Raw genomic sequence first — 24,780 nt, 5'->3', positions numbered from 1 at the left:
TCAGCAGGGCCATATTCCCTCCAAAGGCTCTGGGGAGAATCTGTTCCTTGCCTCTTGCAGTTTCTGATGGCTGCTGGCATTCCTTTGCTTGTAGCCAAATCACTCCAAGTTCCTCTGTGGTCACATTACTTGCTCCTCTTCTGTCTATGTAGTAAAATCTCCTGATAATTTAAGTCCTCGTGGAATATTTCATAGAAATTGACAAATTGTTAGTAACATTAGAAAAGTATATTAATTTAGTCAATAATTAACACATCATTTTTAAAATTAATGAAATGAATTTTTAAAAATTAAAAATTTACCATGCCAGCTTTTAAAATACATGAAAAATTTTAATTACTGCTTCTTTTTTTTTCTTTTTTGCAGACTTGTGGTATTTTATTTTACTCTTTCCAGTCTGAAGCTACTATGTATCATGGGCATTTAGAGTTCTACAAATGACACTTTCAAAAAATAAAAGACAAAGACACCCAGAGTGAGATGTATGGTAGACACTAACCAGAGGTGAGGGGAGCTGGCAGGGGCGGGCCTCAAGTCAGGGGCCAGGTGGCTTCCACAGGGCTCCTGGCTGAGCACAATGCCCAGCTTCATCCTCCTGACACCCAGGAGTCCAGTCAGGAGGGGAGAACTGATCACACCAGGGGCTCTGGCTGAGGCCGTGAGGGGCCCAGCACCACCAGGTGAGGACACGGGACTGGGGCTAGAGCACACTGGAGAGAGGGGGCCAATGAGAGCCCCCTGGTAAGGTGGGAACAGGCTTTGAATTTGGGGAGGTGCACCACCTGCCCTACCACTAGTGGGCAGGCAGGGCACTGAGGCCCGGAGATGCCGTCTCAAGAGCTCCCCACAGGACCACTTGAAGACCACTCATGGCTACAACCAGGCTTGCCTGGGGCTGTTGCAGCAATAACATTTCATTAAAAAAACCCAAAAACCAAAAAACACTGATTTGGTCATTTTTCTGCTTCCAGTGAGGTCAGAGTGAAAGAAACGAGACTGTGGCCCCTGCACCACAGCAGGATGGGCAGCGGCCAGGCCCCAGCGGCCACCAAACCAGGCCTGCTCCATGCACAAGCAGCAGGAGCCAGCCCCCTCCTGTCCATCCGCAGGGATGGTGCACCAGGGAGGCCTCCCACAGGCTTGGGGCAAGAGCTGGGCTCCTGGGAATTGGGGGAAGGGGGGACTCAGGAGGGGACAGGGGATTCCAGTTACACACCTGCCACTCCCAGGGGCTCGGGAAGGCCGCCCAGCCCTCCACTTCTCCTTGGCCTTTTCGGGGAAATAAGTCTCAGAGTCGTCTGAGGTCAGAAGAAAGAAGTTCTAGCCCCTCTCAGGGCAGAGAAGAGAGGGCAGAGGGAACTGAAATCCCTCCAAGGACCGGGTCAGAGCCACTGACCGGCCCGGGGGGAGGCCACATGGGACAACAGGTGAGGGCACTGTTTTCTCTGGGTTTCCAGTTTGAAAGGTAAGGGGCTCTGGCCGCAGCGGAGCCCACCTGGAGAACAGTGAACAGGAGGGGTCTGGGCAGGGAGGAGAAGGGGAGGCAGGAGGCGGGGCCTAGTACTCCCACAGTGTGTGTGATGTGGTCGAAGGTGTCAGCGCAGGCCCTCAGGGCCCCCGCGTGGCTCTCCTTCAGGTAGTGCCTGCCCACCTTGATGACCAACTTGTTGTCGCAGAACTCGAAGAGGAAGTCCACAGGGGTGTTGCTGCTCCTGGTGACCCAGGAGGCGTTGCCCACCATCAAGTACTTGCCCGTGGAGTCTTTGATGTTGTAGGCGCCGTCTCCAAACTCCAGCGGGAAGACGTCTTAGCTGGAGCAGTTGGCATCCAGGATACCCGTGACCTTGCGGCAGCCAATGAAGCCGTGGTCCCTGCGGAACACGATCATGAGGCTGTTGATCAGTTTCATGAAGAAGAGCTCCGAGTCCCCTGCTGTCTCCACCAAGGCAGCCAGGTGGCCATTCTTCTTGGCTGTCACAAACTTGCCATTGGAGGCACGCAGTATAATCCTCTGATCATGCCACTCGATGTCAAAGTAGCAGCCGGTGTCCTTGGTGGAGGAGGTGGACTGCACACCCCCGGTGGCTGTCAGCAACCAGTACTTGCCCGAGTGGGTGCGGTTGGCGCGCTTTTTGGTATAGCGGTCGATCTCCAGCTGGAAAATCTGTTGGTTGGTCTCTTTGTCCTGATTGGCCGGCAGGTCCATAGCCTGGCTCGTGGACATGTTCCTCTAGTTGGCCCCCTGTAGCATGACCTGGGCGCAGCTCTGCTCCAGGGTGAAGAGCTCGTCCTTCCCCACTTTGGTGCCCTTGCCCCGATGGTGCTTCGCAGTGGCGGAAAGCCACCTTGCCGGAGCAGAACTCGAGCGTGTAGCTGGTGGCGGGCTCGGGGTCCCAGTTGTAGCGCTGGTCCTGGAAGGCCAGCGTGATGAGCTAGTTGACGCCCCAGGGCACGTCGTGGTCCACTGCGATCTTGTCCACCGGCCGCGCGCTCAGGTGCGCGTAACTCTTGCGGGCCACGCTGCAGATGTTGGCCTGTGGGTACGTGGCGATGTGCACGCTCCACTTCTCAGCCGGCGAAGCAGTCCGAGCGAAGCGCGACAGGCGGTCCTCAGTGCCGCCAAAGTAGAGCCGGTGTCCTTCGGACTAAAGAGACCTGCAGCCGTCGTCGTCATGCACCACGATGGAAAAGTGCTGGGCACCTCGTGTTCACAGGTTACGTTGCCATCCTTCTCTGCCGCCAGATAGCTGCCCGCTGCCCAACTCATCGGGCAGCTGCACCAGCATCTGCATCTGCATCTTCTTCAGGCTGCTGGCCCACTGGTTCACCTTGGACCCGAACGTCTCGGCCGTCAGGTGCTTGTTGCTGCAATTAATGAGACCGACCTCGATCTGCGGGGCCTCGGCCGTGCAGTTGGCAGTCAAAGTGGCCGCGAACCCGAGGCCCGTGCAGCCAGGGAGGTCGGTGGCAGGTTCCTGCGGCGGCCCCCTGCTCCTTTGTCAGCTACCTTGGCCATGCGCGCACCCTCAGCAGCGCTCTACAATCACCACAATTTTTTGACATAATCTAAAAAGAATAAAAATGTCCAGTGGAAAGAAAGCTAAAAATTGACTACATAAATTCCAACAATGATCAAAAAGGAGTACAGAAATATGAGTCAGTATGTTTTCATGGGCTTTAAATCTGAGTTTAAATATTAATTAATTAATCTCTTCCTTCATTCCACAAGCTGAAATAAACTGCAAGGGATATACCTAAATAGAATCAACTTGTCAAATTAAAGAAAAACACAATGTAATATTTATTCCAAATCAAAAGAAGTTTGATCAGTGATGAGAAAAATGAGAACGTTAAAGCTATGATGGATGGTTTAAGTATATCCTTCATAAAGTTCCATAGTAAAATTGTGCCAGGAATATTTTCAGATGCAAATAATAGAAAACCCCACCCAGAGTGACTTAAGCAATAGCGGTGTTTAATTATCTTAAATAAAAGGAAGTCCGGAGATGGGCAATGTAGAGTTGATACAACTCAATAATTTTACCAAGGACATTCTTCTACTCTGTTGTCTGAAGCTGGTTACTTTTTTTACTGTAGGCATATTGAAATGTGGTTTCCAGATGGCTGCAACACCTCCAGACATCATGGCTGTATTCAAAGTAAATCATCATGGGAGATGCTGATAAAAATGGGTTTTTCCTCAGGTGGTTTTCTTTCTTTTTTTTTTTTTTCCAAAAAAAGAAGAAAAATAATTCCAAGAAGCTTTTTTCAGAAAACTTTAGCTTAGTCTCAATAGTAAGAAATGGGTGATATGGCCACTGCTGGACGAAAAAGCAGATATCTGACAAAGAAGAAAGTAGGCTTAGATAGTCATTACCAATCCCTGGAGTTGTGCAAATAACAGACTGGCATGCTTTAGCTGGGAAGAATAGGTAGTATGTCTACTGGTTAAGAACCAGACTGTGCAGCATAAACCTATAACATTAATGTAGTACTTGGTGGATAGTATATGATGATAAAATAATAAATTAACATGTGAATATAAGCAAACTCTATGATGCTGAAACACACCTACTAAATCAACAGAGGTAAGTTAAGATGGTGGTGTCCACCCATTCATTCATTTATTCATCCATTTAGCAGCTCATTACTGAGTGTTTATATCAGGCACTATGCTAAGTCCTAGGTATATATTAATGAATGAAATAATCTTTGCCCTGGTAAAGCTGAAATTTAATGGTTGATCTAGAAAAAATTGTTTAAACTCTGGGAAATCAAGTGTACTTAAATATCACTGGTAGTATTTAAAATAAATTGTTGCAGTTTCCTCAGAGATAAATCTTGAAACTCTTAACATCTGTAAAACTATAGGGTCAATCCTGTGAATGTACTTCCATTTCTCAAAATTTATTTTTTTCTGAAATATCTGGCAATTTAATGAAACACTAGAAACAACCAGATACCTAATAGTAAGTGAACAGTTTATTAATCTGTGCTTTATTCATGCATTAAAATGCAATATGGCTATTGAAATGATGAGGTTTAGGGCAATAAGTTTATATAGAAATGTATGTATACAATAAGTGAAAAAACAGATCAAATAAAAATATGTCGAAACTAAATAAAATCTTCCTTAGCGTTCATAGATTTGAGAACTCCTCCTTCTTTTGCAATACCTAGGGAATGTCTCCTCGTCCTTAGTGGACCATTATCAATCTGCTGGGAAAACTTCCCTGATCCTTCCCCTACTCAATTAATTGATTTCTATCTTAGCACTAACAACCTTTTTATTAATTCCTATTTTATATGTTATTGTGACATAGAATTAGTTATGCCTGCTTCTCTCGGAGTTGTCAACACCTCTTTAAAGGAAGAAGCAATCTGTCATTCATCTCTGTATTGTTGAGACCTGAGACATGACATTTCATTCTTGTGTCCACAATATCTACAAATATGTTTGTCACAGAGAAGGTGCTCAAAGAATGTTTGCTGAATGAAGCCAGCAAGTGCTCAATAAACACTGGCTGAGTGAGTGGATGGATTCTCATAGAATTTCAGTCATATTGATGATCAGAATTGTATTCCAAATTGTTTAATAAAAATTCACGTTCATTAAATGCTTTTTTTCTGGAGAACATGTAACACTATTTTACATATGGGATGTTTTTACAATGTGAAATCTAATAAAATATGTATAGAACTTTGAAGTTCTATTATTTTATTTTATTTATTTATTTATTTTTGTGGTATGCGGGCCTCTCACTGCTGTGGCCTCTCCCGTTGTGGAGCACAGGCTCCGGACGTGCAGGCTCAGTGGCCATGGCTCACGGGCCCAGCCGCTCCGCGGCATGTGGGATCTTCCTGGACCGGGGCACGAACCTGTGTGCCCTGCATCGGCAGGCGGACTCGCAACAACTGCGCCACCAGGGAAGCCCTGAAGACCTAGTTTTTAAATGGCAGCTCCCTATGGTTCAGTTAACTTACCTGAACCTTCATGTGTGCCCTACCGAACTCAATATTGCACCTGACTCAGCTTTGCTTGATTAAGCCTGCTACATAGTTGGCCAGACTGATACTGTTGATGTAGCTCATTAACCTTAAATAACTACATGAATTCTTCTCTAGTTTAAGATCCAAGATAACTGTACACTTGTTTTTTGTTTTGCATCTACATGAAAACAGAATGGGGGGGACCGTGGTTACATATACAGTGAAATCAGAGAAAAGGGTCTTACCCACTTTTATTATTTCCCTTTCAACAGATTACCAAAAAAGTAGCATTCACTGATTTTATAATGTTACATACATTTCAAGAGGGTTATTTTATTTAAAAATACTGAAGGCAAAGTCTTCCGACTCTTCCACTTGAATTAACACCAGGCTTAAACAAAGGAAAGAGCACCGAATGAGTGGTTCAAATAAGAATGTGTACATACAAGTTCTGCTAGAGTGTCTGAATTTAACCTAAAATATCCTGGATCTCTATTCCAAAGTTTTAATTAAAGTGCCTGAGTATTTCTATTTTTTTTTCTTTCTTTTGTGGAGGTTTTACTATTTTATCCAATAAAGCCAGCTATCAAGATTGCTTTAAAAGCTGCTGACAAAGAAAGACAGAAATAGAAGGTCTTTGATGTCAAATAAACAGTACTATTTTCATTACATGTGTTTCTACAAACCTCCATGAAAAATCAAGTTTGGGCTCCTTTTAAGAACAGGAGGTATCTTTGTGTGTGTGTGTGTGTATCCTGGTTGAGGGGATATGGAGGAGTGATATGAAAGGATACAATGAAAAAGAAAAGAATTCTATCTCCTTTCTCTTAGCCAAATAGTTTAGGTTTAACTGCCCTTGTTTTTGTTGGACCTGAATAGAAAAGTGAGGTATTTTAATCTTCTTTTTCAAAACATACAGTCTTATGGAAATTTAAGTCAACAGCTGTTCAACTGTCAAGTCACAAGCTAAATTCAAGTCTGAGAAAAGAAGAAAATCTGTTTAAATGAAAGCTTATTTGAATGAAGGCCATGGGTTTTAGCATTTGTGTTTGAAAAAAAATTTTAAATTGTTACTAAAGTAAAGGATCTTTTGCTAGGATGACCTTTCTTTGTTGAAAATGTTGGAAAATCAATATTCAACATGAAATCAGAAACTGAAGTGTGTCAACTGTAGGATCGCCAGAAGGTTGAGGGAATTGAACACCATAAACTCATGAACTCTTCAAGGTCAGAGGTTTGACCTAACACGATTTCTAGTATATAGAAAGCAGTCTAGAAAAATGCATGTTGGCATAGTGAACAAAAGGAGCAGTCAAAGAAATCAAGTAGTCACATTTTTCCCCCATTTTCCAAAGGTCTCTTATAATTGAGTTCTACTTTAGAAAGATTAATGATAGTTGGCAGGATATATAGTTGTGTGAAAGATAGGCAATTGTATGAATGTTTTTTAACAGTTCAGAAAATTAAGATATAAGCTCTTGGTCAAGAGTGGGGATAGCCTGTCTCATTGTGATACTGATTAATGGGTTGATTTTTTTCTTCATATATGATAAAAATTTGTGTTCATATGTGTTTTGCTTGAAAAGGTATGATAATGTAATTTTTTCCCAAAGTAGACTCTCTGGCTGCAAGTCTCTGCCTCCTATAAATGTAATGACCTTGATGAAAAGATACTGATTTAAAGACCGGACATTAGATTTGCAGATGCAGAAAATCAATGGTATTAATATAATAAAACTTATTATGCTCTTACAATGATTCACACTAAAAAGACTTAGGGAGGGCTAATATATAAATAAAATGGCAATGTATTAATTTATTATGGTGGTGGTTTCTCTAACCACCTTCATCCCAAATGTATGTCATATAGACAGAGTTGGAACCTATTGGGACTATAGTCATTCCTGTTGAAAAAGTCAAACTATCAGGTCCCTACACTTAATAACACCATGCTCAAAGGGGTTCTCCATTCATCATTGGTCTCTTTTCTGTTTAAATTGGTCAATGGCTCATGTGCAAGGCTTAGTGTTTTTTTATCCTGTACTGTACATTGTTCTCCCCAGTGTTTCCTGGACTCAGCTCTCTACCACACCTTTACCTCCAAAACTTTCCCACCATAATCTCTAAAACTATCAATCTGGAATCATCAAAAAAGCCCTATCATTAGCGTCTTCATTTCTTTGCCATAAGTGAAACTTGACTCTCAGCAGAAGATACCACTTTAACCTGCCCCCTTAAACGCTAGCTGCTTATTTTCCCACACCTGTACCCCTGGATGGTGAAGTAGTATTACTGTACTCTATACTCTCCTGTAGTAATGCTAGTAATAAGTCCTCTACTCTCTTGTAGAACTAGCGCACACACGCACACCCACACCCTTCAACTCATTTGAGATCCATGACACTTCACTATACATTTCTCAGCACTTTGTTATTGCCATCATCAACAGAAACATCTAGTACACTCCCTGATGTTTACCAAAGCTTTTGGTGACTGTCTCATTAACCTTTCTCCACCCAAATCCTGCCTTTATCATCCTTGGTAATACCAGTGTGTAACCATGGACTCTCTAACCTTAATGTCCTCATCTCTAAGACTTTTTCCTTAGCCCCCTCTTTCTCACATTCTGAATTTTATTTAAATGTAGATTATTTCTACTATGTAATCACAAATTCAGGTATCACTCTCTTGGATTACAACCTGCTTTCCTAGCTATGGTTGTTTCTGGGCCTCAGTGAAAGTTGCAATTCATCGCCTTTCTAAATTCATATGATCCTTTAGGCATCTCAGTTCTGTTATCAGCATCCCTTTCCAGTCATAAAAAATTGCAGTAAATCTTACTCCAAGTTTCTTCCTGATGATTTCTTTACTGTACTGAAAGTGTTGGTTCTTTCCCACATTTTTCAAAACTGGAACTCAGCAATGCTTCCCAGACTTCCACAGACAAACCATTTTATCTCTTACTTCACAGAGAAAACATGATGATCTCTTCCTCAATTTCCCACTTCCATGCATAAAAAACTACTTACACCTGCCTCTATTTTGTCCTGCCTTCCTCTGCTGAAGCATATGTATTGGAGGCCATTCCCTCATACATCCTCAGAAATCTTTTCTTATAGAGTTCCCCATTATCTTTTATATATTTAACAATACCCTCACAATCAGATCCTTTCATCTGCATCTTCATAAATATAATGCATATATATCTATACAAACATATACATATAAATTATATATATATATATAAAATTGTTCCACTTTAATTTTGCTTTTTAATTTCATGGATTTTTTACTTTGATTTCTCCTAATATAAATATAAAATTTATATTTATATTTAAATATAAAATTATGTGGCTTTCCTCTCACCTGCTGTTATTTAGCTTACTGAATATTAACTAAATTAAAATGCCTGAAAGTTTCTTTTTTAACCTGAGAAACTTTTTTCTGTACTTTGAAGAAATCACAATTGTTGGTTTACAGACGAGAAGTTTCTTTACAAACTTCTAGAGACAGATTCTTCCATTTATATGACATCTTGATATAAATTAAGATGTGTTATATATGACTGAAAAACTACTGTTAAAACAACAATCCTTTCTCTAGTGAGTATCTGTGAAACTGTCTCTTATATTCATGATGGCATCTTGTCTTCCACAGTAGGAAATAACACTCAAACTTCTGCACTTTTCCTACAGAAGTGTCCTGCTCATGCTGTATATATTTTCTTTCCACACTGGAAAATTTTTAACTAACTAACAAAATAACTATAGACATACACACATACATACATTTTTGTGTACATATGCATATATATAAATATACATGTGAATATTTGCCTATTGTTTGTATTATATCTACACATGTATTTATGGCACAGTAACAATGCATATAGTCTTTATGTGGTTCCCCTCTCACCTGCTGTGTAGAAGCAGCTGTTTATTTATGGATATCCTTTATCCATATTATGGATAAGCCTTTATTTATGGATATCCCCAGGGTTTGTCCGTATGTGTGCATAGGAAAACGTTCTCTCTCCTTTTGTGTAGCATCTACCACTTTTTTCTTCTCTTATTTGTCCTAGGGGAAGATGTTACCAGAAACAGGGCCCTGACTTCAGTAGTGAGTCAGTCATAACAGTTGATTTGCTGGCCCTGTAGTCTCTGTAGCTTCTAGTCGAGACACTTCCTGATATCTGAGACAGGATGCTGATAACCTTGCTATAGTATCAAATCCCATTATGCTACACGTGTTGGTGCCGTTCTCCAACTCTGCACAAGCCACAGCCATTATCAGTACATACCAAATTATACCCTGGGTTGGCCCCAGAAATGAGAATTCTCATCCCCTGACTTTTTAACCCCTAAAATCCAGGATCACACATGGCCTCTCTTGGCATAGACTGAGATTCAAAGTGCCTACCATGTACCAAGCAGGGTGTTGATTTTGGAATAGAAGGATCATACAAGTAAATCCTAATCTGATAGATTTTATATTACACAGCATGGGAGAGAGGTGTGTGAACAGCTATTGTGGTCATGGCTCTAATGAAAAAATGTAGAAAGTGTTATAAAACACAAAGAAAGAGATATTTTATTTTGCATGAGCATTAAAGTTAGTCACAGAAGACAAAGCCTTTTAACTGGGTCTTTGATGACTAGAATAAGTTCACCCTAGAGAGAGAAGGGAAAGAAACTCCAAGAACCAAATTGCATGAGCAAAGGGATAAGTCATCAATGTTTGTATTCAGAACAGAATGTTCTGACCTGTTGAGAATAGAGGTTAAAATCTCAAATATCTTTATGGCTAAGGAAATTTCTAAAGGCAAACCAGCTAGATGTTGGAATATAGAAAAGGACTATTCATAAAGAATATATGTAAAGGACTTGTGTAATCAGTCTGAGAAAGTAGCTTCTGATGTTCAATTCCATATAATTGTTGCCATGTTAGAATGATGGGTTGGCAAAAACAGATTTTTTAAATTTTAATAGAAAAACTGAAAAGATATGGATTTTTAATGTAAAATATTCCAGGTTTAAAATATTGGCAACTAATTACATTTTATTTAATTTATTAAAGTTTTAATTTTCTTTAAATCATTTTTATTTAATTTTTTGTCTCTGAAAGCTGAAGGTTAAGACCATTTAGGCATTAGGTCTTCTTTGGGTTATCAGTTTACAACTTGAAGGTTAAAATATAAGTGTTGAGGAGATGTACTGTAAGATATCCATACTGGGTTAAATTTGTTGCTCTTAGCTTGAAAGTAATAGGCCAATTGAGCACCATTCTCTTGCCCAACTCTTAAAGTGTTCCATCACCTTTCTTGGTAATCACCCCCTTTGCATTTCATGCAAAATATGCAAATTTAACAAGATCAGATTAAATCTTATTTCCTCAAGATCCTTTTTCAACAGCTTCAACCCTCATAATTCACACGTTTCTGTGAACTCCAATCAATTTATTGTCTCTATCATATTATTTATCAGTAGGTCATAGCAGTCTCTCTCTCTTTCTCTGTGTCACATATTTCTCATTTAATTCCAGTATGGTAGAAAATGCATTTGAATAATTCCAGTATGGTAGAAAATGCATTTGAATAATTTCAATTATTTTAAACTTTTAGACCTACAATGTATGCTTCGTTAAGCAGAATATGGTCTGTGTGTCCACCTTATGGACATTTGAAAAGAATGTATTCTGCTGCACATGAATGAAATATTCTATAAATATCAATGGGTTCAGCTGATTGATAGTACTTTCAGGTCATCTGTGTCCTTACTGATTTAGTGCTCTATCAGTGATAGAAGAGTTTTGAAGCCTCCGAATATAATTGTTCCGTTTGTCTGTTTCACCTCTCAGTTCTATTTGTTGTTGTTTCATTTATTTGGAAGGTCCACAAATATTTAGGATTACTATTTTATCTTGATAACTGATTCCCTTAATCACCATGTAACAAGCCTCTTTATCACTGTTAATAGCTCTTTTTCTAATGCCTATATTTTCTGATAAAAATATAGACACTCAAACTTTCTTTTGGTAAGTGTTTGCATGGTATATAATTTTCCATTCTTTTGGCTTTAACCTGTCTTTGTCGTTATATACAATATGGGTATCTGGTAGACAGCATATAGTTGGATCTTTCCTCTCACCGCTGTGGCCTGTCCCACCGTGGAGCACAGGCCCCGGACGCGCAGGCTCAGCGGCCACGGCCCACGGGCCCAGCTGCTCCGCGACATGTGGGATCCTCCCGGACCGGGGCACGAACCTACTTCCCCCGCATCGGCAGGCGGACCCCCAACCACTGTACCACCAGGGAAGGCCTGGATCTTTCTTTTAAAAAAGTTTTATCTGATTCTATGATCTCTGACTTTTAAAAATAATTCAGCTTCACTGTGGTATAATTGATATGTACAATTGAAAGGTATTTAAACTGTATATTGGGGTGATTTAATATATGTGTACATTATGAAATGATTCCCCCATATAGTTATTTTTAGTACAGAAGCCATAACCTCGCATATGTTTATTAATTTATTTTTAATATTTTTGTTGAGAACATTTAAGTTCTACTCTCTCAGCAAATTTCAATACACAATACAGTGTTATCAACTATAGTCACCATTTTATATTAGATTCTCAGATCTTATTAATTTTATAGGTGAAAGTTTCCCTCACCCCCAACTCCTGGAAACCACTCTTTTATTCTCTGTTTTTGAGTTTGACTTTTTTTTCAAGATACCACTTATAAGCAGTTCCATTCAGAATTTGTTTTTCTTTGTCTGGTTTATCTCACTTCGTCTAATGCCCTCAAGGTCCACCCATGCTGTCACAAATGGCAGGATTTCCTTCTTTTGTAAAGGCTGAATAGTATTCCATATATGTAATATAATGTACATGATATATTCTATCTCATATATTATATATACACATTACATTTTCCTTACTCGTTCATCTTTGGATGGACACTTAGATTATTTCTTTATCTTGGTTTTTGCAAATAATGCTGCAAAAAACATGGAGACGCAGATATCCCTTTGATATCCTGTTTTCATTTCCTTTGGATATACCCAGAAGTGGGATTGCTGGATTGTATGGTAGCTCTACTTTCAATTTTTAGAGGAACCTCCTGCTAAGAAAAAAGTTGATAATAGTAACTAGTATTTACTAATGGCTGTGGCCTCTGCCCCAAGCTCAGTGCAAAATAAACAGGTGAAAACTACCAAATTCAAGTTTCTCCCTGAGGAAAGTAAGAAATGGAGCACCCATCCAATTTTCTAGCTTTTTGAGGGGTTTCCTGAGGGACTGGTCTCTGTATTGCCTACCTTGAAGCACTGACAGGAGACAGGCACCAGAGGGCGCAAGAGATTACAAATGTCTGAAAAGTAAAACTGGGACATCCCTCTAGGAATTTACATGCACAAGTCCAGAGAAGACATATCCACAGAAAATGCTGGAGGGGCCCCCAGAATCTCTCGCCAGGGTGATTGGTGAAGGTCCTTCTCTGTATGAAGCCAGTCTGTAAAGACAAGAAAAGGTGGCTCTTTTATCAAATTCACAGACACCCACATAAAGATTCAAGGAACAAAAAGAAATAGGAAAGCATGGTCCAAACAAGGAACAAAATAAACCTCCAGAAATCAATGCTAAAGAAATAGAGATATGAACTACTTGACAAAGAATTCAAAATAACCATCTTAAAGGTGGTTCAGAAAATGAAGAAGGAACAAAATCAGCATTTTGACAAAGAGAGAAAATATATTAAAAATAAACAGAAAATTTGGGCTGAAGAATACAATAACTGAACTGAAAAATTCACTAGAGAGGTTCAAAAATAGCCTTGATTAAGCAGAAAAGAACTTTTGAATTCAAAGATGGGTTATTTGAAATTACCAGTCAGACTAACAAAACAGAAATAAATAAATAAAAGATTGAATTTAAAGGACTTATGGGAAACCATCAAACAGAGCAATATACGCATTATGGTAATTCTAGAAGACAAAAAGGTTATGTTTTAAAATAATGGTTGAAATTTCTTAAATCTGGGGAAGGAAATAGCTGTCCAGTTTCAAGAGGCCCAACATTTCCAAATAAGAGAAAACTGAAGATGTCCACATGAGGATCCATTGTAATCAAAGTGTCAAAATAAAAAACAGAGAGAATTTTGAATGCAGGAAATAGAGTGTCTTGCTATAGACAACAGAATCATCATAGGACTATCAGTGGATTTCTCAGAAGAAACTTTTCAGGCCAGAAGGGAATAAGAGGATGTATTCAAAGTGCTGAAAAGAATCTGCCAATCAAGAATAGTATATCTGACAAAACTATCCTTCAGAAATGAAAGAGAAATTAAAACTTTCTCAGATAAGAAAGAGCTAAGGTAATCCATCACCACTAGGCCAGACTTATAAGAAATTCTAAAGGGAGTCCTTCAAGTTGAAATGAAATGAAATAAAAGGATGCTGAATGAAAGCATCAGCAACATGAATGCATATGAAAGTATAAATGCTGATAAAGGTAAGCATAGAAAATACAGAATACTGTAATGTTGTACCAGTAGCATGTAAATCACTGTCAATTTTGGTCTAGAAGTTAAAAGGCAAAAGTATATGAATAATTATAACTATAAAAATATGGCAAAGGGTATACAATATAAAAAGATACAGTTTGTGATATCAGTAACGTGTGTGTCAAAGAGAGGTGTCAATTTTTTATGTGATTGAAATTCAGGTGTTACCAGCTGAAAATAAATTTTTACAATTATAAGGTGTTTTATGTAAGCCTCATGGTAACCACAAAGAAAATACTTGTAGAATATACACAAAAAAATGAGGAAGAAGTCAAATCATTTTCACTACAAAGGACGAGAGCAAAAGAAGCATAAATGCCACAAGACAGAGAATAATAAGAAGGTGACCATAATCTTTCTCTATCAATAATTACTTTAAATGTAAATGGATTAAATTCTCATTCAAAAGACAAAGCTGAATGAATGAAAAAGAAAAATATATGCTGTATAAAACAGACTCAAAAGCAATAATAAACAAGTGGGACTACATCCATATAAACAATCAACAAAGTGAAAAAGCAACCTACAGAATGGGGAGAAAATAGTTGCAAACCATGTATCTCATAAAGGCTTAATACCTAAAATATATAAGGAACTACAAGTCAATAGCAATAATAATGATAATAATAACCTGATTAAAATATGGAGAAAGGAACTGAATAGACATTTTTTTCCATAGAAGACATATGAATGGCCCACAGGTTTTTGAAAGTTTGCTCAACATCAGGGAAATTCAAATCAAAACCACAATGCGATATCATCTCATACCTGGTAGGATGGTTATTATCAAAACAAACAAACAAAAAATAACAAGTGTTGACAAGCATGTGGAAAAATTGAAGCCCTTGTGCAATGTTGGTGGGAAAATAAAATAATGCAGCCATTATGGAAAATAGTATGGAGCTTCCTCAAAAAAAAAAAAAATAGAGCTATCACGTAATCCAGCAATCCTTCCTCTGGGTATCTATCTAAACAAATTGAAATCAAAATCTCAGAAAGATATTTTTACTGTCATATCCATTGCTGCATTATTCACAATAGCCAAGATGTGGAAACAATCTACATGTCCATCAGTGGATGAAGAGATAAAGGAAATGTGGTAGGTACATACAATGGAATATTTTTCAGCCTTAAAGAATAATGAAATCCTATCATATGCAACAACATGGGTGAAGCATGAGGAAATTATGCAAAGTGAAGTAAGCTTGTCACAGAAGGACAATACTGTCTGACTCCTCTCATGAGGTCTCTAAAGTAGTCATGCTAATAGAAGCAGAAAGTAGTATTGTGGTTGCCTGGGGCCAGGGGTGGGAGGGGAAATAAGTAGTTGCTATCAATGGGTATGAAATCTCACGTATGCAAGATAGAAAATGTCTAGAGATCTGATGTACAATATTGTGCTTATAGTTAACAATACTGGTCTGCACACTAAAAATTTTGATCAGAGGGTAAATCTCATGTTATGTGTTGTTTTTCTTTTTATAACCACAACCACAAAAAAAGAAAATATACTGAGAGATTAATTGTTAAAGATCATTTCACCATCTATGTATGAGGTTCTTTTCCTCCCAAACTGAATATCGTAATTTTTAGAAGTTGTAGTCTACACTTTAAAATAAAATAAGCACTGATTTTCTATTTACAATTGACTTTGGCCATCTAATTCATTGTGTTTGCTTTATAGGAACTTACAGTTTAATGACAATTACCTTGATAGCTCATCTCCTGTAGTGCAGTTTCATTATACCTCTGTGGTTTCCTAGACTTTCCTCAGGTTTATGACCCAAACATCCTTTCTTCCATAGCTCTTTAGTCATGGATGAAATTTTCATTATTTTCAGTGAGAGACAGGCTAGGTAGCAACTGAGGCTTGTGTTGTTGTTTATGCTGTTAATGTTATTACTGATAGTGGTAGTAAACACTAATTAAATGCCCTTTTTGCAGTAAATTAAGTAGGATATTGAAAACTGGCATACTTTCACAGGAAACTTCTGTCCTTTAGAAACATGATAAACCCCTCCCCCTAAAAAACACAGTACTACTTAAATTTGCTTCATGAAACTATAAAACTTAGACCTGGTGGAAAGTTAGTTGTCAGCTAATCCAAAGTCCCCCAGTAGGTTTGAGTTCCTGTACAACATCTCTTTACTGAAACAGTTCCTGTGCTTTTCCAGGAAGAAAGATCCATTATTAGGTAGCTCTAAATATTATAGAGTCCTTTCTTTTCCTGAGATAAGATTCAGAATAAGTTCTAGGTGAATTTATCTAAGACAGGGTTATTGTCATGATAACCTCTGAATATTAGGACCATTATTTTGAACACAGGACAAGAATCATTTTTACCCACCCCTCCCCATGCAGAGGGAAAAAGTCAGGTAGTGAGGTTCTCAATAGTTTTCGGGAAGGCACTTCAGTTTAAGGTATGAGGAAGGTTCATGAGACATTTTCATGGCGATCATTCTATATCTACAGTTGGTGTTTATTTCTTGGTCAGGATGGTGGGGAGGAGAAAACTGAGCTTAATAAGAGTGACTCTATTTCCTCTGTGTAAACTCTTATACTTATTACCAAATTTTAAAATAGTGTCAAACTGAGGACATTTTATTTAGAGGATATTTCTGGGTGTGCCTTTATGATTTGAAGAGATTAATGCATTTTTTTTAGAATGTGAATTCCTAAGAAAAATAATTATTTGGATATCATGTTAGTTTTTCAGGGATGCCATAACAAAATACTAGAAACTGGGTGGCTTAAACAATAGAAAGTTATTGTCTCATAGTTCTTAAGGCTAAAAGTCCAAGGTCAAAGTGGTGGCAGGGTTGGTTCCTTCTGAGGACTGTGACTGAGAATCTGTTCCAAGCCTCTCTTCTAGCTTCTGGTGCTGTGCTGACACTTTTGGCATCTTTGTCATTCTTTGGCTTATAAATGAGTCAGCAAGATCTCTGTCTTTATATTCACATACTGTTTTCCCTGTGTGTGTATCTGTGTCCAAATTTCCCCCTTTTTTAAGGACACATTGGCTTAAGAGCCCACCCTACTGCAGTGTGGCCTCAACTTAACTAATTATATCTGCATAAACACTATTTCTAAATAAACTTACATTTTGAGGTGCTGAAGGGGTTAGGACTTCAACATATGAATTTTCTGAGGACACAGTTCAACCCATAACAGGTATGCAAGTAATATGTCCAATGCTAAGGAAAAAAAAAAAAAACCCTAATCCATGAACCATGGGGATCTTTGAAAACTCAAATACATGGTAAAGGAGTCCAAATATAGTGGTAATTATAAGCAAAATCCCAAAGAAATATAGCTGCATACTATACAATTAATTGGACGAGTGTCAGAATTAATCTTTTCTGTACAGTGATTTTGAAATCTCAGATACAAGAGAGTGCCTATTTTGTGACTATAACTTTAATCTCTGCATGATCCATGCAAAGGAAATAAAGAAGTGCTTTTTTGTTTGCTTGTTTTTTTGTTTTTTTGTTTTTTGCGGTACGCGGGCCTCTCACTGCTGTGGCCTCTCCCGTTGCGGAGCACAGGCTCCGGACGCGCAGGCTCAGCGGCCATGGCTCACAGGCCCAGCCACTCCGTGGCATGTAGGATCTTCCCGGACCGGAGCACAAACCCGTGTCCCCTGCATCGGCAGGAGGACTCTCAACCACTGCGCCACCGGGGAAGACTTGTTTGCCTGTTTTTGAGAACGATTACAGCGTTAGATTTCAATCATGTATGTAAGTGAAGGGAAAAGTGGTGCAGAAAATTTAAAACAACAAATAAAATGTCATTTTTAATAGAATGGTAACAGATTTATCTTCTAATATATATCAATAGGTTGCTTATCTTGTTTTTGTGTCACAGGAATTTTCTATGGGCAGCACAGAGCTGGAGAATGTATGATTATGCTGTTTACTCTCTATGTGACTTGGGGCTTGCAACTTTACCTTTGAATCTATAAACTACGGAAGTAGCATTCTCACATATATAGTGGGAAAATAAGTTATCTCATAATGGTGGTGTGACAATACAGAGATTTGCTCAGGAGATATTAGAACCATTCTTTTGTTTTCTTCACTTCAAATTTTACCCCCACTGTACGCACCAGGAATATGATTGGCCAGGACCCCAGCACACACTGGTTTTAAGGAAGGTGTGGAAGTTACTTGTAAAGGCACATTTGCTGAAGAAAATATGCAAATGCACTCAATATGGGCTATACAAGTAAATAACATTAATAATTTCTCAGATTGATTCTCTAATAGCACCCAGTATATACATTTGCTGTAAAATCATGTGCAAAGAAAACAAATCTTGCATATTAAATCTAGAAAATTTTCAACACACTTACCTACTTAATATCTGCTTCCATTGACCAGACCTCACACCTTCTTAAAACCTTAAAACTCCTAACGCTTATATTTCTTTTTTGGATTTACCTACTTATTCTAGTAAAATCATTTCTAAAAATATCTGTTAATCAAACTTGGTGGCAGTAAAAACTACAATATCCCTGCTCCTTCATGACAATATGAGTAGCAAGAGAATGTCTTTATTATTTTAAAGAAAATTTAAAACAAAATCTTCTTAAGCTCTGCATCAATAAGCAGGAGTGCAAAAAATTAATTGCATATCTGGTCACTAACCCCTGTTGAGATTATTCAGCTTTGCATCCTAAGAATCTAATGATTATATTTTAACTCGAATTGATAACATGGGGAGAATGAGAAATAAATTTAGACATTTCTAGAAAAAAATTTTTTCAAAGTATTTCCTTTGTAATATGGGAGTGTTTATCTTTTGTCTAAAATAAGATTCTCTTTATTTTACACTTTAAATGTGTTAACTGAGTTTTAATGCAATTATTTCCTTAATGGATTGGTCGGTGTCTTTGCACAATAAAGATGGACATATTCCCTTTGAATGGTTCTGCTTGGAGTTTTGTTTTTGTGATTAGGTCCTGTGAAAAGGTTGTTAGCAAATATTTTTTGTGCAACCACAATATTTGCTTCAACTTACTTTTGTGAATAAGTTATCTTTACCTCAAGCTCATTTCTGAATATCCTGTAAAGTCAGACAGCCATCTCCAGATCTTTATAAACAAAATAAAATAAATCTTATTAATTGATTACATATAATTAGGAAAACAAAAGTAGCTGAGAAAATTGAAAATTAAACACAAACTTTTCAAATAAGATATGTGACCTATTCATTGGACCTCAACTTAAAAAAATATATATATATCAGTTTTAGTTTTTATTGGGTACGTTTAAATATTATAAGATTCTGAATCATGGTGATTTATTCACTTATTCATCATTTGTTTTTCTTTGTTAAAATATGATTACTTTTGGCCCAAGTGCAAAATGGAAGATATTTTAGTAAGTTATGTATGCAAATGCAATTACAATCATTATGTCTAGAGGCATTTTAACATTTATTTTCACTTGGTATTCAGATTCCTTTAAGTATTAAACATACCTGGTGTGGGCTCACAAGCTCATACCTGCAGTTCTCAAATTCCAAAACTAGGAAAACTAGAATTTTTTTCCATAAACTCCTTGATGGCAAAATCTGATCTCATGTGAATCAGTCTGGTTGTAACATCTGAGGTCACTGCCACTTAGTGTGAACAGTCAGAAGTTTCACAGCGGAAATGTTAATGATTTGATGACTGGTCTGTTGGAAAGGTTTAAGGTGGATGCATTGTATTGCCTTCCCAAACGCTCCAAAATTCTAAATTCCTAAACAAATCTGGCCTCAAGGATTTTCATGGAGAAACTGTAGACCTATGTCTCCTCTCTTCTTTCCTAGAGGAGCTTTGTAAATGTCACAAAGGTATTCAGCACAGTGTGATTTTGTTTATGTTTGTTTGTCTGTCTGTAGGTATGAAGATGACATTTTCATGACCTGTTTTGTGGGTAGAGAGGCATACATTTTGAAAGACTGAAATTATTTTTTCTACAAGAGAATTTGCAGTGTTGTAATTAACTTAGAAGAGGTTTCCCACATGCTCACATGGTAGGTCAGAAGGTCTTCCGATAATGTTGGTAATAATTTTGGTAGGACTGTTTTTTTTTGTTGGTGGTGATGGCTATTGGGTATTGTTATTAAGTGGGTTATTGGAATGATTAATTTGTGACAGGCAAAATAACTCATTGAACATAAATGTCTCTATGGCTTAAAGCATAATTCATTCTGCCATGGTGATGCATGGGTAAGGGAAGCTAGGATGCTACAGGGTTAGATGAGATTTTGGCTTTTAAGACTGAAAAGTTCTATGTTAGAGGAAGAAGATCTAGGAGACAGTTTCATTATATTCCCAAAGTTAGCAACATTTCTCTGATAGACACAATTTTCATTTTCCTGGTTTGATTCCATTGGTCCTAGTCATATCCATTTGCACTACTCTAATTAATTCAATATTTTATCTCCTAATAAAGGACTCCTTTCATTTCCATTTCCTGCTCCCACATTACCCAACAAAACCTTTGGTTTAAATTTGCTGTTCTTTGATATCTTTTAATTTTATTCTCTGAACCTTAGTTTATGATTCATCTGCCTTTTAGTACTCCGAGTTTCCCTCACAGTTATGGTCAGAGCTACTTAATGAGAATAATAGTACATCTTCACACACAAAAGTAGAGTCAAATGCAGCAATTCATATCTTTATATCTTTTTTTCCTAATAGTTCTGGGGTATTACAGTTTTTTTCCTGCCAACAGTCAGCCGCTTTCCAATTTCCACTGAGAAAATAAAACCTAATAAAAATAATAACTTTATAATAATTAAAAGCCAAAAAATAGCTGAATTTTTTTCCCATTTAACGGTTGCAAACACCAGACTGATTTTCTCTTCTATAATTAGCTAACATTTGACATTTTGTTATTTTTGTTTGTTTTTCTCGCCTGATTTTTTAAAAATCACTGTTTCCTTCATTTACATGTTCTAAAGTATCTTATTTAGAAAATTTCAAACTCAATCTACCTGTATTGTTGCTATATTTTTCTCTTACCCTATTTTCATTTATTTTAATGGTGCTAGGGGAAATTCACTGAAAACTTCCACCTCCACTCTCGATTTTTTTAGTACCTGGTGCTTAGTAAAATAACTTGCAAGATAAAACAGTGAATGTCACAAGAATTATAGTCATAACAAAACTTGCAAGTGTCACCTTTGCGCTTGTGCAATTTGTCACAAAATGATAAAACACATCTGGGAATCAATAAATAAACAAATTTATTTTTCTTACAGAATAACATTTTTAAGACTTCTTTTTCCCTGTCCAAAATTTACAATTTTTCCTTGCAAAATAATTTTGGCTGTTCTAGGTCTTTTGAATTTTTTTATATCACCTTGTTAGTTTGTACACAACACACACCCACAGATGTGTTGGATTTTTACTGGGATCAAATTGATTCACCAAAGTTAACATCAGCTGAGCTTTCTTGCTAAGTTCTTTTCATTCACTAATTTTTAAAACATCTCTGTAATGTCAGTACTATGCTATTGTCATTTTACTAATGAGGAAACTAAGGCTTAGAGAGCTAAAAAAAAAATTCCAAAAACCAAACCAAAAAAAAAAAAAAGCACAGACCAGGCAGAGTCAGTTTGCATCAAATAATACAGATTAGATCAAATACTTAGTACAAAACTTGTTGAAACCTCGTGTCTTCCCCAGGTCTTCTGTGAAATCTTTCATTTCAGAACATTGGACACACAACTGAACAATGAACAGAGTAAACAATATAAACATAATTAAAGAATATTTGCCCTTGGATCTAAGGCACAGCTGAAGGTTCTCAGTATCAGTTTAACACTTTCTACTATTGTTTATAGATGATAATAACCCAATGCAATATATCATTTTAGATTTTCCCTTCAAGAGAATATAGCTACAGTACTTAAATTCATTTACTTCTAAGAGATCCTGTGACTGGGATTTTATTTTAATTAAGAAAAGAGGGTAGATGAAAATGATGTAGGACATATATTTCTCTTTTTAAAAATTTCTCTCCTTTTCCCAATTTTCTACTTGACTGGTGATACCAGGCAAAAGTGAAAGTATTTTTTTTTTAAAGTTTGAATTAACTAATCCTGATAACTTAATTTCAACCTTAGCAGCCTAACTGTACTAAAACTTACTCCATGGGTGATGATTTTTGTTGCAAATACAATGCTAACATGTTCTCAAAAAATGCAATATTTCCTCTGTCATCTTTTACTTTCCTTTCTGGACCACTTTCTTATTTTCTGCCTCCTTTATCTAATCATTTTGGTGTCCAATAGTGTCACACTGCCCTCTGGATGCCCAAATTCTGCTGTGACTCAATCCATGGCTACCCGTCACCACAATCTGTCAACATGCCATTCTGCAAAGCCAGCATTTGCTATTTTGTGGTCAATTTAAAAATCTTCTTCTCCAGTTGCTAATTCTCCCAACTTCTTTTGACTTAATTCTTTGATCAAACTAAAGTAATGTTAAGTAAGTTAGGATAGTTGGAGGGCCTGCCTTTAAAGATATTAAATTTCTCAATGGAGAGAAATTTATCAAACAGGTACAACATAAACAGACACATACTTGACACAGATCCTCTTCCTTTTATTATTTCACATAACCTCTTTATATACTTTTGAATGTGTTGATGTGGGGTTTTTTTCATCATTGATTCTGAAATACTTCCTCCAAGTTTCTTGAGACAAGAATTTATATTTTCTGATTCTTTATCTTCACTCTTACTCCTCAGCATTTAATCCTGTGCAAAACTCAGTCTTTCACATGATAGGAAGTACACCTTTTCAGTTGGGTCTTGGATTAGGTGAAAATTATAATGGTTATGACTTATTATTCTGTATAGTTTTCTTTTCTATTCTTTTTCTCTCTTTTTTTTTTTTTTTTGTCTTTACTTATTTGTACATTGGTCTAGGCACTTAGTTCTATCTGTTAACTTCATCCTTGGAGAAGCGTGGGCAAAGGTTATCCTCAGAGAGATACTGAAGGTGAACACATGTTGTACCAGGGAAGAAATAATGAGAAATGAATCAGAAATCAGAAAATTTCCTATTCAGAGCAGGATTGATCTTAGTTGACAAAGATAAAGAAGTTCCCTATGGAAATCGCAATCATTCTCTGTAAGGTGCATAAGGGGAGGGATGCTTATCTTTTGTCATTGATGCATTGTCACCACTTACAATAGTATCTGAGACCCAACAGGAACTGAATAAATACAACTTGATTGATTGAATTCATTTCCTATCTATTGGATTGTGATCATGCTGCCCAGCAGGGGGTGGAGATGTTTTTAAACATGCGTCATAGGGAAATCAGGGCCATGAGTCTGGGAGGAAAATAAATTCAGAAGAAAACTGGGTAAATAAAGTACAGTTCATTATCAGTCTTTGGGATTACTTGAGAAACAGCATCCTCAGAAATCAGTAAGCACCTACTCAGGGCAGAGTCAGGTCTGTAGAGTGAGGTGGTAAGAAGTATTTTATCAGAAGCAGGAGATCATGTAATTTCTAGCTCAAACGATCTTCTAATTACTGCCTCAGGCTTCATACTGAGCCAGTCATATGTGTAGAACATTCCCACATAATAACTCAAAGTCTCTGAGAATTATCATAATTATTAATAATATCATAAAAGTAATTATTATTGTAATAATTATCATTGTTCTTCACTTTATATATGACTGTCCTAATCATTTTACATAATTTTCACCAAACCCTTTTTGAATTGTTATCCCAGTTCTATAGAAAAGGAATTTAAGAGCGAAAAACTTGCCTGAGGTCACATAGCTGGTAAACGGCAGAGCCATGACCTAAAGCCCAGACTTTCTGATCACAACACTCATGCTCTTCAGCACTAAGGAATTCTGTACCATAAAAATAAAATCTCTGATAATTTACATTTCTCCTCAGGTTTTACTTCACCTTGAACTATAAAAGTTTCCCATAGTTTGAAAATTAAGCTTTCTCCATCTTTCAGGCTCCATCCTTCTTACAAAAGAACATCCTTTGTAAGTTTTGGATCAAACTAATCATGGGCAGATGTTTTTGAAAAGTATTAGAAGTGTTGGAACTGATCAATCATCCCTAGAAGTTTTAGACTCTGGGAGACAAAGGCATCTCAAATCATACAACCTAGGTCTCTATAATGGAGTGGTAGGTGTATCATGATATGGGAAAAAAATATCAGAACCACATAGTGATTTCTGAGAAGAGAAATTACTCAATCTGAGAAAGAAAGCAGAAACTTTTAAATGTTCTGTACTCTAGCCAGGGTCCCTATATTGCCTTCATTATTTCTAAATTACTGTTTTCTCAATACTTCTTTTATACTTTTATAAACCATCACTCTTCTAATCACCTTTGAATTATGTTATCATATATGTATATATTCTTACTGCTCAAAATTCCTTCTGTTTTGTTTTAAAGAGACTTAATATTATTTCAAATTACTCCCTTTATCCCCAAGACATCTGCTTAACCCTGAGAATCCTGGGTTTGCCTGAAGAAAGAAAAAGTAGTTGCTAAGTGCTTTTATGCATTCAGGTGGCAGCTCTGATGGGCCCTGGACTGTTGTATTTCTTTCTTTTTAAGGAAAAAAAAATACTACAGCCCTTGTAACTTTCTAATATCACTGATGCCTAAAAAGTGTTAATCTGCAATAGTCAAGTAAGCATTACTTCTAGAACATTGAACAATCCTGTTGGTAGTTTGACAAT

General features: G+C 37.3%; 1 pseudogene; it reads right to left on the bottom strand.

Annotated features, from left to right (window-relative positions):
- Positions 1–1,557: 1,557 nt before the first annotated feature.
- On the bottom strand, positions 1,558–5,496 carry LOC132527678 (fascin-like; annotated as a pseudogene).
- Between the last annotated feature and the right edge of the window lie 19,284 nt (positions 5,497–24,780).

Source organism: Lagenorhynchus albirostris, chromosome 1 (genome assembly GCF_949774975.1).
Source record: "Lagenorhynchus albirostris chromosome 1, mLagAlb1.1, whole genome shotgun sequence".
Taxonomy (NCBI): Eukaryota; Metazoa; Chordata; class Mammalia; order Artiodactyla; family Delphinidae; genus Lagenorhynchus; species Lagenorhynchus albirostris.
This window is presented reverse-complemented; position numbering and strand designations above follow the sequence as displayed.